Below are 14,850 nucleotides of genomic sequence, written 5' to 3'. Positions count from 1 at the left end.
AAAGAAAGACTTCACCAAAAAAGTCATCAGTTTTTATTTTTAGATCATAGAAAAATCTGGTCTTAATTAATTATAACAATATTAGTCATACTGACCAAATATTAAAATCCTCTTACAATAAAATAGTGGAATAGCATGATTCCTCCTAGTTATACTTTCCCGGCTGACTATAAGTGTCACTGATGTCCTGTTCTTTAACCTCTCCAGCTAATTTGTTTATTCCTTTGTTTGTTCATTCATCCATTCTTCATTCACTCATGCACTTACTGGCTGAGTGCATACTAAATAAAAGGCACTGCACTGAATGTCAGGAGATAAAGAAAAGAGTAAGAGACTACGCCTGCCCATAGTACATTTACTATTTACTCCATACTGTTTTCAATAGTGCCTGTACCAATTTACATTCCCACCAATAGTGCATGAGGGATTCCTTTACTCCACATCCTTGCCAGCACTTGTTATTTGTTGTCTTTTTGATAATAGCCATTCTGATAGATGTGAGGTGATATCTCATTGTGGCTTTGATTTGTGTTTCCCTAATAATTAGTGATGTTAAGCATCTTTCATCGTGCCTGTTAGCCATTTGTACGTCTTGGAAAAATGCATATTCAGGTCCTCTGCATATTATAAATCAGATTGCTTTTAAATATTGAGTTGTATGAGTTCTTTATGTATTTTGGATATTAACTCTTTATCAGACATATCATTTGCAAATATCATCTCCCATTTAGTAGGTTGCCTTTTCATTTTGTTGATGGATTCCTTTGTTGTGCAAAAGCTTCTTAGTTTAATGTATTCCTACTTGCTTATTTTGGCTTTTGTTGCACTTGCCTAGGGAGACAGATCCAAAAAATTATTGCCAAGACCAAGGTCAAAGACCTTACTGCCTATGTTTTCTTCTAGGAGTTTTATGGTGTCAGGTCTTACATTTAAGTCTTTTTTTTTTTTTTTCATGTCTCTCTCTCGCCCTAACACACCTCACCCTTCCCCCTCCCCATATCCTCAAGTCTGTTCTCCAGTAGGTCTCTGTCTTTATTCCTGTTTTACCCCTAGGTTCTTCATAACATTTTTTTTTCTTAAATTCCATATATATGTGTTAGCATACAGTATTTGTCCTTCTCTTTCTGACTTACTTCACTCTGTATGACAGACTCTAGATCTATCCACCTCATTACAAATAGCTCAATTTCGTTTCTTTTTATGGCTGAGTAATATTCCATTGTATATATGTGCCACATCTTCTTTATCCATTCATCCGACGACGGGCACTTAGGTTGTTTCCATCTCTGGACTATTGTAAATAGAGCTGCAATGAACATTTTGGTACATGACTCTTTCTGAATTCTGGTTTCCTCAGGGTATATACCTAGTAGTGGGATTGCTGGGTCATATGGTAGTTCTATTTGTAGTTTTTTAAGGAACCTCCATACTGTTCTCCATAGTGGCTGAACCAATTCACATTCCCACCAGCAGTGCAAGAGGGTTCCCTTTTCTCCACACCCTCTCCAGCATTTATTGTTTCTAGATTTTTTGATGATGGCCATTCTGACTGGTGTGAGATGATATCTCATTGTAGTTTTGATTTGCATTTCTCTAATGATTAATGATGTTGAGCATTCTTTCATGTGTTTGTTGGCAGTCTGTATATCTTCTTTGGAGAAATGTCTATTTAGGTCTTCTGCCCATTTTTGGATTGGGTTGTTTATTTTTTTGTTATTGAGCTGCATGAGCTGCCTGTAAATTTTAGAGATTAATCCTTTGTCAGTTGATTCATTTGCAAATATTTTCTCCCATTCTGAGGGCTGTCTTTTGGTCTTGTTTATGGTTTCCTTTGCTGTGCAAAAGCTTTGAAGTTTCATTAGGTCCCATTTGTTTATTTTTGTTTTTATCTCCATTACTCTAGGAGATGGGTCAAGAAGGATCTTGCTGTGATTTATGTCATAGAGTGTTCTGCCTATGTTTTCCTCTAAGAGTTTGATAGTTTCTGGCCTTACATTTAGGTCTTTAATCCATTTTGAGCTTATTTTTGTGGATGGTGTTAGGGAGTGATCTAATCTCATACTTTTACATGTACCTGTCCAGTTTTCCCAGCACCACTTATTGAAGAGGCTGTCCTTTCTTTACATTTAAGTCTTTAATTCATTTTGAGTTTATTTTTGTATATGATGTAAGAAAGTGGTCTAGTTTCATCCTTTTTCATGTAGCTGTCCAGTTTTCCCAACAACATTTATTGAAGAGGCTGTCTTTCCCCCACTGTATATTCTTGCCTCCTTATTATAGATTAATTGCTATAAGCGTGGGTTTGTTTCTGGGTTCTCCATTCTGTTTCATTTAACTATGTGTGTTTTATGCCAATTCCATACTGTTTTGACTATATAGCTTTGTAGTATAGTTTGAAATCAGGGAATGTGATAACTCTAGCTTTGTCCTTCTTTCTCAAGATTGCTTTGGCTAGGGCTTCCCTGGTGGAACAGTGGTTAAGAATCTGCCTGCCAATGCAAGGGATATGGGTTCAAGCCCTGGCCCAGGAAGATCCCACATGCCATGGAGCAACTAAGCCCATGCGCCACAATTACTGAGCCTGCACTCTAGAGCCCGCAAGACACAACAAGCCCACATGCCTAGAGTCTGTGCTCTGCAACAAGAGAAGCCACCGCAATGAGAAGCCTGTGCACCACAACAAAGAGTAGCCCCCACTCACCACAACTAGAGAAAGCCTGCGCACAGCAATGAAGACCTAACACAGCCAAAAATAAAAAAAAATAAATTTATCTAAAAAAAATTGCTTTGGCTATTCAGGGTTTTTTTTATGGTTCCATACAAATTTTAGGATTATTTATTCTATTTCTTTCAAAAATGCCATTGGAATTTTGATAGTGATTGCATTAAATCTGTCAATTATTTTGAGTAAGTAGTATGGTCATTTTAAAAATATTAACTCTTCCAATCCAAGAGCATGGTATACCTTTCCATTTATTTGTGTCATCTTCAATTTCTTTCACTAATGTGTTATAGTTTTCAGGGTACAGGTCTTTCACCTCCTAGGTTAAATTTATTGCTAGGTATTTTATTCTTTTTGATGCAATGGTAAATGGGTTTGTTTTCTTAATTTCTATTTCTGCTAGCTTGTTATTAGTGTATAGAAACAGCAGATTTCTGTATATTGATTTCATATCTTGCAACTTAATTCATTTATTAGTTCTAATAGGTTTTGGTGACATGGTAGGGTTTTCTATATACAGTATCATGTCATCTGCAGGTGGTTACAGTTTTACTTATTCCTCCCAATTTGTATGCCCTTTACTTCATTTTCTTGACTGACTGCTGTGGCTAGGACTTCCAGTACTATAATGAATAAAAGTTGTCGGAGTGGGCATCCTTGACTTGTTCTTGATCTTAAAAGAAAAGCTTTCAGTTTTTCATCATTGAGTATGATAACTGTGGATCTGCCATATATGACCTTTATTATGTTGAGGTATGTTCCCTCTATACCTACTTTGTTGAAAGTTTTTAACATAAATGGACGTTGAGTTTTTCAAATGCTTTTTCTGCATCTACTGATATGATCATATGATTTTTATCCTTTGTTTCATTAATGTGGTGTATCACATTGATTTGCAGATATTGAAACATTCTCTCATCCCTGGAATAAATCCCACTTGATCATGATGTATGATCCTTTTAATGTATTGTTGAATTAGATCTGCTAGTATTTTGTTAAGGATTTTTACATCTATGTTCATTAGGAATATTGGCTATTGGCCTGTAATTTTCTTTTTCTTTTTTTTTTTTGTAGTGTCTTTGTCTGGTTCTGGCATCAGGGTAATATTGGCCTCACAGAATGAGTTTGGCAGCATTCCATCCTTCTCAATTTTTGGAATAGTTTGAGAAGGACAGACATTAACTCTTCTGTAAATGTTTGGTAGAATTCACTTGTGAAGCCATGTGGTCCTTGACTTTTGTTCATTGAGAGGTTTTTGATTACTGATTCACTCTCCTTACTAGTATTTTGTCTATTCGGATTTTCTATTTCTTTATGATTCAACCTTTGAAGATTGTATGTTTCTAGGAATTTATCCACTTCTTCTAGGTTGTCCAATTTGTTTGCATATCATTGTTCATAGTAATCTCTTATGATTTTTTGTACTTCTGTGGTATCAGTTGTAACTTCTCATTCATTTCTGATTTATTTGGCCCTTCTTTCTTGATGAGTCTGGCTAAAGCTTTATCAATTTCATTTATCTTTTTGAAAATTCAGCTCTTAGTTTCATTGATCTTTTCTATTTATTTTTTAGTTTCCAGTTTATTTATTTTTGCTCTGATATTTATTATTTCCTTCCTTCTACTAACTCTGGGCTTCGTTAGTTCTTCTTTTTCTAGTTCCTTTAGGTGTACAGTTTGTTTATTGGAGACTTTTCCTGTTTCTTGAGGTAGCCCTATACTGCTATGAACTTCCTTCTTAGAACTACTTTTGCTGAGTCTCATAGATTTTGGAAAGTTTTGTTTCCATTTTCATTTGTCTCACGGTATTTTTTGATTTCTTCTTTTCTTCAATCCATTGGCTGTTTAGTAGCACGTTGTTTATTCTTCACATGTTTGTGGTTTTTTTCAGTTTCTTTCTTGTAATTAATTTCTAGTTTTGTATCGTTGTGGTCAAAAAAGAGGATTGATATGAGTTTAATACTCTTAAATTTATTGAGACTTGTTTTGTGGTGTAACATGTGACCTGTCCTGGAGAATGTTCCATGTGGGCTTGCAAAGAACGTATTCTGCAGTTTTGGAATGGAATATTCTGTATACATCTATTAAGTTCATTTGGTATAATGTGTTGTTTAGGGCCACTTTTTCCTTATTGATTTTCTGTCTCGATGATCTGTTCATTGATGTAAGTAGGGTATTAAAGTCCCATACTATTATTGTATTACTGTCAATTTCTCCCTTTATGTCTGTTAATATTTGCTTTATATATTTAGGTGCTCCTGTGTTGGATGCATAAATATTTACAAATGTTATATCCTCTTCTTGGATTGACCTCTTTATTGTTATGAAATGCCCTTCTTTGTCTTTTGTTGCAGTATTTGTTTAAAAGTTTATTTTGTCTGATATGGCTATTGCTACCCCAGCTTTCTTGTTGTTCCATTTGCATGGAATATCTTTTCCATCCCTTTACTTTCATTCTGTGTGTTTCTTTAGTTCTGAAGTGAGTCTCTTAGAGCCAGCACATAGATGGGTCTTGATTTTTCATCCATTCAGCCACTCTATGCCCTTTGATTGGAGCATTTAGTTCATTTACATTTAAAGTGATTTTTGATAGGTACATACTTATTGCTATTTTGTTAATTGTAATGTGGTTGTTTTTGTAGTTCTTCTTTGCTCCTTTCTTCTCTTGGTCTCTTCCCTTGCGGTTTGATGATTTCCTTTACTGTTATGTTTGGGTTCCTTTCTCTTTATGTTTGGTGTAGCTATTGTAGGTTTTTGGTTTATAGTTAACATGAGGTTTACATATATCGACCTATATATATATAGCAGTTTATTTTAAGCTGATAGTCGCTTATGTTTGAATGCATTCTAAAAGCACTACAATTTTACTCCCCAACCCCACGTTTTGTTTTTGACAGCATATTTTACACCTTTTAATTCTGTGTATCTCAACAATTTCTTGTAGCTATAGTTGATTTTACTACTTTTGTCATTTAACCTTCATACTAGCTTTTTAAGCAGCTGATCTATATATTTGCCTTTACCATTTGAATTTATTTCTTTCATATATTTTCTTATTTCTAGTTATTACCCTTTCTTTCCTGCTTAAAGAAGACCCTTTAACATTTTTTGTAAGGCTGGTTTAGGGGTGATGAACTCCTTTAGTTTTTGCTTGTCCTTAAATCTCTTTATCTCTCTTTCGATTCTGAATGCTATATTCACCAGGTAGAATCAGGTATTCTTGGTTCCTCTCAGCAATTTAAATATTATATATCATGCCACTCCCTTCTGGCCTGAATACTTTCTGCTGAAAAATCAGCTGATAGCCTTATGGAGGTTCCCTTGTATGAGACTAGTTGTTTTTCCCTTGCTGCCTTCAAAATTTTCTCTTTAACTTTAATTACTGCCATTTTCATTATAAAATGTCTTGGTGTGCATCTCTTTGGGTTCATCTTGTTAGGGACTTTCTGTACTTCCTGGACCTGAATATCTGTTTCCTTACCTGAGTTAGGAAAACTTTCAGCGATTAATTCCTCAAACAAGTTTTCTGCCCCTTTCTCTCCTCTCCTTCTGGGACCCCTATAACATGAATGCTAGTATACTTGATACTCTCCCAGAGGTCCCTTAAACTATCCTCATTTTTAAAAACTCTTTTCTCTTTTTGCTGTTATGATTGGGTGATTTCCATTATTCTGTCTTCCAGATGGCTAATCTAGTCTTCTGTATCATCTAACCTGCTATTGATTCTCTTTGGTGTATTTTTCGTTTCAGTTATTATATTCTTCAGCTCTAATGGGTTCTTTCTTATATTTTCTAATTCTTTGTTGAAATTCTCTCTGTGTTCCTCTATTCTTCTCCTGAGTTCGGTAAGCATCTTTATGACCATTACTTTGAAATTTTATAAGGTAAATAATTTATTTAGGGTTTTTCTTGGTTTTATCTTATTCTTTCATTTGGAGATATTCCTCTGTCTCATTTTCTGTGTTTGTTTTTATGAATTAGGTGAAATAGCTACCTTTCCAAATCTTGAAGGTGTGGCCTTGTGTAGGAGTGTCCCTTGTGTAGACTGTGTGTGCTGGGTGCTTTTGGTGGGCCAGTAGGAGCTGGAGTTGGCTCAGGCCAGGGAGTACAGAGATGTTGGTCAAAGGGTACAGACATGCAGTTAGAAGATGAATAAGTTCTGGAGATCTAATGCACAGCATTGTGATTATAGTTTTCTTTCCTTCACTCCCTCGGGAAGATGGAAGGTTGTCATTTCACAACCATCAGTAGTCTTGTTTTCCATGTACATGTTGACCCCGTACCCATATACTAAACATACCATCAAATAACCTTCCAGTTTTAAATAGCCTCTTAATTCAAGAAACTCCCAGAGAATCAATATGACTTTCTGTTTTCATTTCTACTTTCTTCTCCTAAAAATGTGCAGAAAAGTATAAACTTTGTATAGATTCCCATCACAGCATGTGGAGTTTAATACCCACCCACCACCCCACCCACAAAAGCAAATGGCCATACAAGGAAGTGGAATGAGCCACTCAGCACCACTCTATGAGCAGTTTAAAATAACAGCTTTGTAGAACATATGTGAGCTCAGAATAAAGACCCCTGGTAAATTCATGCAATATGCTTTGTACACTAATAAAATTCATCATGGTCTCTTGGAATGCAACAATTATTCATGCTCTCCTCATTCTGTTTTTTTTGGGGGAGGGGGAGAGAACAAACGGAAATAGTTCTATATAGCAGCATGTTGAGATGAAGGCAAGTAGGATGTGATTTTTCTCAGGTGTGTAGTTCTGTGAGACAGAGCAGCCTGAATATGAAGGTCAGCAACAGTATTGCTTTTTCCTGTCAGAGCACTGGAATTAAGTGAAATGGATTTGAAATAGAAGAACATATTGTACTGTACTTATTATGGAAGAAAACATATCCCTATAACACTTTGTACAAGCTAACATTAGACATGGTAATTAAATTCAGTGGTTGTTCCAAGATTAATAGATGATTTCCTTCAAGTACTTTGCTAGCAGAACAGAATCAGATGGAAGCAAAATGAGAGAAAAATGAATCTCATCCTTTTCACTTCATTGAGCTGCAGGAAAGCACTTTGCAGCTAACCCTTCACAAAGACCCAATACATAGTCTCATGAGGTGGTCTCCCTTCCTTCTGATGCACGTAATCCCCAAACACACTGACTGTAAAGCAATATCCTTTGACCACTAGCCAATTTCCATCTAAGCTTTTTTTTTTTTTTTTTTTTTTTTTTTTTTTTTCAGGCTCAGCGGCCATGGCTCACAGGCCCAGCCGCTCTGGCATGTGGGATCTTCCCGGACCGGGGCACGAACCCACGTCCCCTGCATCGGCAGGCGGACTCTCAACCACTGTGCCACCAGGGAAGCCCCTCCATCTAAGCTTTTGACAGGACATATCATCATGCATATTAATTGTCAACATAATTTAAAGCTGAATTCAAAATTCTCAGCTCATGACAATAAAGGTGATATTCAATAAGTTATGTGGATTAGGGACAGACTTCTGTTTTTCAAAGAAAATACTGCATTTAGGTTAAATTGACTTATTATTATTATTTTTTGCTTATGTATGAAAAGCACCAAATTGAGCAGCATGTTTTATTGGTAAATAAGCTTCCTTTTCCTAGATCTTTTTTCAAGTGAAGATATTCTCTAATCACTTTAAAATTGGATGAGATGTACTGAGAAGGACACACACTACCTTTTGGGTATTACTGTCAAAAACACATAATCTGAATATAATCATTATAAAACATCAGACAAATCCAAAGGAAGGGTCATTCAGTAATTCTTTTAAAATGTCAATGTTATAAAAGACAAAGAAAGGCAGCAGAGAGGGCAGACAGCAAGAGCAAGAAGAACTACAATCCTGAAGCCTGTGGAACAAAAACCACATTCACAGAAAGATAGACAAGAATAAAAGGCAGAGGGCTATGTACCAGATGAAGGAACAAGAAAAAACCCCAGAAAAAGAACTAAATGAAGTGGAGATAGGCAACCTTCCAGAAAAAGAATTCAGAATAATGATAGTAAAGATGATCCAGGACCTCGGAAAAAGAATGGAGGCAAAGATGGAGAAGATGCAAGAAATGTTTAACAGAGATCTGGAAGAATGAAAGAACAAACACCTAGAAAAATTAAAGAACAAACAAACAGATGAACAATACAATAACTGAAATGAAAACTACACTAGAAGGAATCAATAGCAGAATAACTGAGGCAGAAGAACGGATAAGTGACCTGGAAGACAGAATGGTGGAATTCACTGCTGCAGAACAGAATAAAGAAAAAAGAATGAAAAGAAATGAAGACAGCCTAAGAGACCTCTGGGACAACATTAAACCAACAACATTCGCATTATAGGGGTCCCAGAAGGAGAAGAGACAGAGAAAGGACCCGAGAAAATATTTGAAGAGATTATAGTCGAAAACTTCCCTAACATGGGAAAGGAAATAGCCACCCAGGTCCAGGAAATGCAGAGAGTCCCATACAGGATAAACCCAAGGAGAAACATGCCAAGACACACAGTAATCAAATTGGCAAAAATTGAAGACAAAGAATAATTATTGAAAGCAGCTAGGGAAAAATGACAAATAACATAAAAGGGAACTCCCATAAGGTTAACAACTGATTTCTCAGCAGAAACTCTACAAGCCAGAAGGGAGTGGCATGATATACTTAAAGTGAGGAAAGGGAAGGACTTACAACCAAGATTACTCTACCCAGCAAGGATCTCATTCAGATTCCATGGAGAAATCAAAAGCTTTACAGACAAGCAAAAGTTAAGAGAATTCAGCAGCACCAAACCAGCTCTACAACAAATGCTAAAGGAACTTCTCTAAGGCGGAAACACAAGAGAAGAAAAGCACCAACAAAAACAAACCCAAAACAATTAAGAAAATGGTCATAGGAACATACAGATTGATAATTACCTTAAACATGAATGGATTAAATGCTCCAACCAAAAGACACACGCTTGCTGAATGGATACAAAAACAAGACCCATATATATGCTGTCTACAAGAGACCCACTTCAGGCCTAGGGACACATACAGACTGAAAGTGAGGTGATGGAAAAAGATATTCCATGCAAATGGAAATCAAAAGAAAGCTGGAGTAGCAATACTCATATCAGATAAAATAGACGTTAAAATAAAGAATGTTACAAGAGACAAGGAAGGACACTACATAATGATCAAGGGATCAATCCAAGAAAAAGATATAACAATTATAAATATATATGCACCCAACACAGGAGCACCTCAATACATAAGGCAACTGCTAACAGCTATAAAAGAGGATATTGACAGTAAAACAATAACAGTGGGGGACTTTAACACCTCACTTACACCAATGGACAGATCATCCAAAATGAAAATAAATAAGGGAACACAAGCTTTAAATGACACAATAGACCAGATAGACTTAATTGATATTTATAGGACATTCCATCCAAAAACAGCACATTACATTTTCTTCTCAAGTGCGCATGGAACATTCTCCAGGATAGATCACATCTTGGGTCACAAATCAAGCCTCAGTAAATTTAAGAAAATTGAAATCATATCAAGCATCTTTTCTGACCACAACGCTATGAGATTAGAAATGAATTACAGGGGAAAAAATGTAAAATACACAAACACATGGAGGCTAAATAATATGTTACTAAATAACCAAGAGATCACTGAAGAAATCAAAGAGGAAGTCAAAAAATACCTAGAGACAAATGACAATGAAAACACGACGATCCAAAACTTATGGGATGCAGCAAAAGCAGTTCTAAGAGGGAAGTTCATAGCTATATAAGCCTACCTCAAGAAACAAGAAAAATCTCAAATAAATAATCTAACCTTACACCTAAAGGAACTAGAGAAAGAAGAAAAAACAAAACCCAAAGTTAGCAGAAGGAAAGAAATAATAAAGATCATAGCAGAAATAAATGAAATAGAAACAAAGAAAACAATACCAAAGATCAATAAAACTAAAAGCTGGTTCTTTGAGAAGATAAACAAAATTGATAAACCATTAGCCAGACTCATCAAGAAAAAGAGGGAGAGGACTCAAATCAATAAAATTAGAAATGAAAAAGGAGAACTTATAACAGACACCACAGAAACACTAAAGCATCCTAAGAGACTACTACAAGCAACTCTATGCCAATAAAATGGACAACCTGGAAGAAATGGACAAATTCTTAGAAAGGTATAACCTTCCAAGACTGAACCAGGAAGAAACAGAAAATATGAACAGGCCAATCACAAGTAATGAAATTGAAACTGTGATTAAAATCTTCCAACAAACAAAATTCCAGGACCAAATGGCTTCACACGTGAGTTCTATCAAACATTTAGAGAAGAGCTAACACCCATCCTTCTCCAACTCTTCCAAAAAATTGCAGAGGAAGGAACACTCCCAAACTCATTCTGTGAGGCCACCATCACCCTGATACCAAAACCAGACACAGATACAACAAAATAAGAAAATTACAGACCAATATCACTGATGAATATAGATGCAAAAATCCTCAACAAAATACCAGCAAACAGAATCCAACAACACATTAAAAGGATCATACACCATGATCAAGTGGGATTTATCCCAGGGATGCAAGGATTCTTCAACATACGCAAATCAATCAATGTGATACACCATATTAACAAATTGAAGAATAAAAACCATATGATCATCTCAATAGATGAATAAAAGGCTTTTGACAAAATTCAACACCCATTTATGATAAAAACTCTCCAGGAAGTGGGCATAGAGGGAACCTACCTCAACATAATAAGGGCCATATATGACAAACCCACAGCAAACATCATTCTCAATGGTGAAAAACAGAAAGCATTTCCTCTCAGATCAGGAACAAGACAAGGATGTCCACTCTCACCACTATTATTCAACATAGTTTTGGAAGTCCTAGCCATGGCAATCAGAGAAGAAAAAGAAATAAAAAGGAATACAAATTGGAAAAGAATAAGTAAAACTGTCACTGTTTGCAGATGACATGAAACTATACATAGAGAATCCTAAAAATGCCACCAGAAAACGACTAGAGCTAATCAATGAATTTGGTAAAGTAGCAGGATACAAAATTAATGCACAGAAATCTTTTGCATTCCTATACACTAATGATGAAAAATCTGAAAGAGAAATTAAGGAAACACTCCCATTTACCATTGCAACAAAAAGAAGAAAATACCTAGGAATAAACCTACTTGGGGAGACAAAAGACCTGTATGCTGAAAACTATAAGACACTGATGAAGGAAATTAAAGATCATACCAACAGATGGAGAGATATACCATGTTCTTGGATTGGAAGAATCAATACTGTGAAAATGACTATACTACCCAAAGCAATCTACATTCAATGCAATCCCTATCAAATTACCAATGGCTTTTTTCACGGAACTAGAACAAAAAATCTTAAAATTTGTACGGAGACACAAAAGACCCCGAATAGCCAAAGCAGTCTTGAGGGAAAAAAATGAAGCGGGAGGAATCAGACTCCCTGACTTCAGACTATACTACAAAGCTGCAGTAATCAAGACAATATGGTACTGGCATAAAAGCACAAAAACAGATCAATGGAACAAGATAGAAAGCCCAGAGATAAACCAACGCACCTATGGTCAAATAATCTATGACAAAGGAGGCAAGGATATACAATGGAAAAAAGACAGTCTCTTCAATAAGTGGTTCTGGGAAAACTGGACAGCTACATGTAAAAGAATGAAATTAGAACACTCCCTAACACAATTTGACATAAATCACAGCAAAATCTTTTTTGATCCACCTCCTAGAGTAATGGAAATAAAAACAAAAATAAACAAATGGGACCTAATGAAACTTAAAAGCTTTTGCACAGCAAAGGAAACCATAAAAAAGACAAAAAGACAACCCTCAGAATGGGAGAAAATATTTGCAAATGAATCAACGGACAAAGGATTAATCTCCAAAATATATAAACAGTTCATGCAGCTCAAAATTAAAGAAACAAACAAGCCAATGCAAAAATGGGCAGAAGACCTAAACAGACATTTCTGCAAAGAAGACATACAGATGGCCAAGAAACACATGAAAAGCTGCTCAACATCACTAATTATAAGAGAAATGGAAATCAAAACTACAGTGAGGTATCACCTCACACCAGTTAGAACGGGCATCATGAGAAAATCTACAAACAACAAATGCTGGAGAGGGTGTGGAGAAAAGGGAACCCTCTTGCACTGTTGCTGGGAATGTACATTGATACAGCCACTATGGAGAACAGTATGGAGGTTGCTTAAAAAGCTAAAAATAGAATTACCATATGATCCAGCAATCCCAGTACTGGGCATATACCCAGAGAAAACCATAATTCAAAAAGACACATGCACCCCAGTGTTCATTGCAGCACTATTTACGATAGCCAGGTCATGGAAGCAACCTAAATGCCCATCGACAGACGAATGGATAAAGAAGATGTGGTACATATATGCAATGGAATATTACTCAGCCATAAAAATGAATGAAATCGGGTCATTTGTTGAGATGTGGATGGATCTAGAGACTGTCATACAGAGTGAAGTAAGTCAGATAGAGGAAAAACAAATATCGTACATTAACGCATGTATGTGGAACCTAGAAAAATGGTACAGATGAACCGGTTTGTAGGGCAGAGTTTGAGACACAGATGTAGAGAACAAACGTATGGACACCAAGGGGGGAAAGCCACGGGGGGTGGTGCTGGTGGTGTGATGAACTGGGCAATTGGGATTGACATGTATACACTGATGTGTATGAAACTGATGACTAATAAGAACCTGCTGTATAAAAAAATAAATTAAATTAAATTTAAAAATTTTTAAAAATTAAAAAAAATAAAGCTCAAAGGACTGGGAAAAAGAAAAAGAAAGGCAGCAGAACTGTTTCAGATTAAAGGCGACTAAAGCAATAAGACAATTAAATGTAATATGAGATCTTGGACAGGATCCTAGACTTTAAAAGAATTGCTATAAAAGGCATTATTCAATTGGCAAAACTGAAATGTGGATTACAGATTAAATAATAGTACTGTATCGATGTTAAATTTCTTGATTTTGATAATATGATTATGTAAGATAATATTCTTGTTCTTGGGGAACATAGATTTATATATCTAGGGGTAAAGGGGCATGATTTCTGCAACTTACTCTGAAGTAATTCAGAAAAAAATATATTGATATCTATCTATCTATCTATCTATCTATCTATCTATCCATCCAGAGGCAGAGAGAATGATAAACTAAATGGGGAAAAATATTAACAACTAATGAATCTAGATAAAGAGCACATGGGAATTTTCCATACTATTTATGAACCTCTTATGTAAGGTTGAAATTATTTCCAAATAAAAGTTTTTTAAAAACTTTAAAAAGATATTCTCTATACTTGGCATTAAGCATCAGTTGTCTCAAAAGTCTCGTATTGCCTCACTTTCATCTTGTATGCACTGAAATTATTAGCATTGACACAAAAAATTCTTAACAATGTCAAAGAACTGTAAAAAAATTATTACCTCTTTTAAGTTATGCAAAATTTACCTAAAATCTGTTGGATTTGAAATACGATTCACTGGTGTCAATTTTAGAGACCAAGTTTATGTACTTATTCAGTGGATACTACAAATATTCTTTACTATTGTTGTGTGGGAACTTTTTGTTTGGTTCTTTAGCTTAATTCAGTGTGCCCCATTCTGAGGAATATTAAAAATGGAAATGTTTTATCTAAGTATCGTGTTTTAAAAGAACTTTTAGTTTGATTATTTGTAAGTGACATCATTTGAGACAACTGCTATTCTTAAGGAAATTTGTGGGTGTATGGTCCCATTGTTTTGGGGGGAGCATTATTGACATGTAGTAGGAGGAGGTCAGAATTGATAGTGTGTGGGATAAACCTAACCCATGAAAAATTATCTTCTGCATTACTTTCAATGTCCACTGGACATTCATCATGGCAATAACCTGTTGATAATTATTAAATGTAGAGCATAATTCCATTTTTTAATTTAAAAAATATTTTGCACAGTTTTAATAATCACTGAATTTTCCAGGAATGTAAATGTCACTATCATATACATTGAGGAAAGAGT

The sequence above is a fragment of the Lipotes vexillifer genome, unplaced genomic scaffold (genome assembly GCF_000442215.2).
Source record: "Lipotes vexillifer unplaced genomic scaffold, Lipotes_vexillifer_v1.1 scaffold1442, whole genome shotgun sequence".
Taxonomy (NCBI): Eukaryota; Metazoa; Chordata; class Mammalia; order Artiodactyla; family Lipotidae; genus Lipotes; species Lipotes vexillifer.
The sequence above is the reverse complement of the archived record's forward strand: the minus strand, read 5'-3'. Positions refer to the sequence as shown.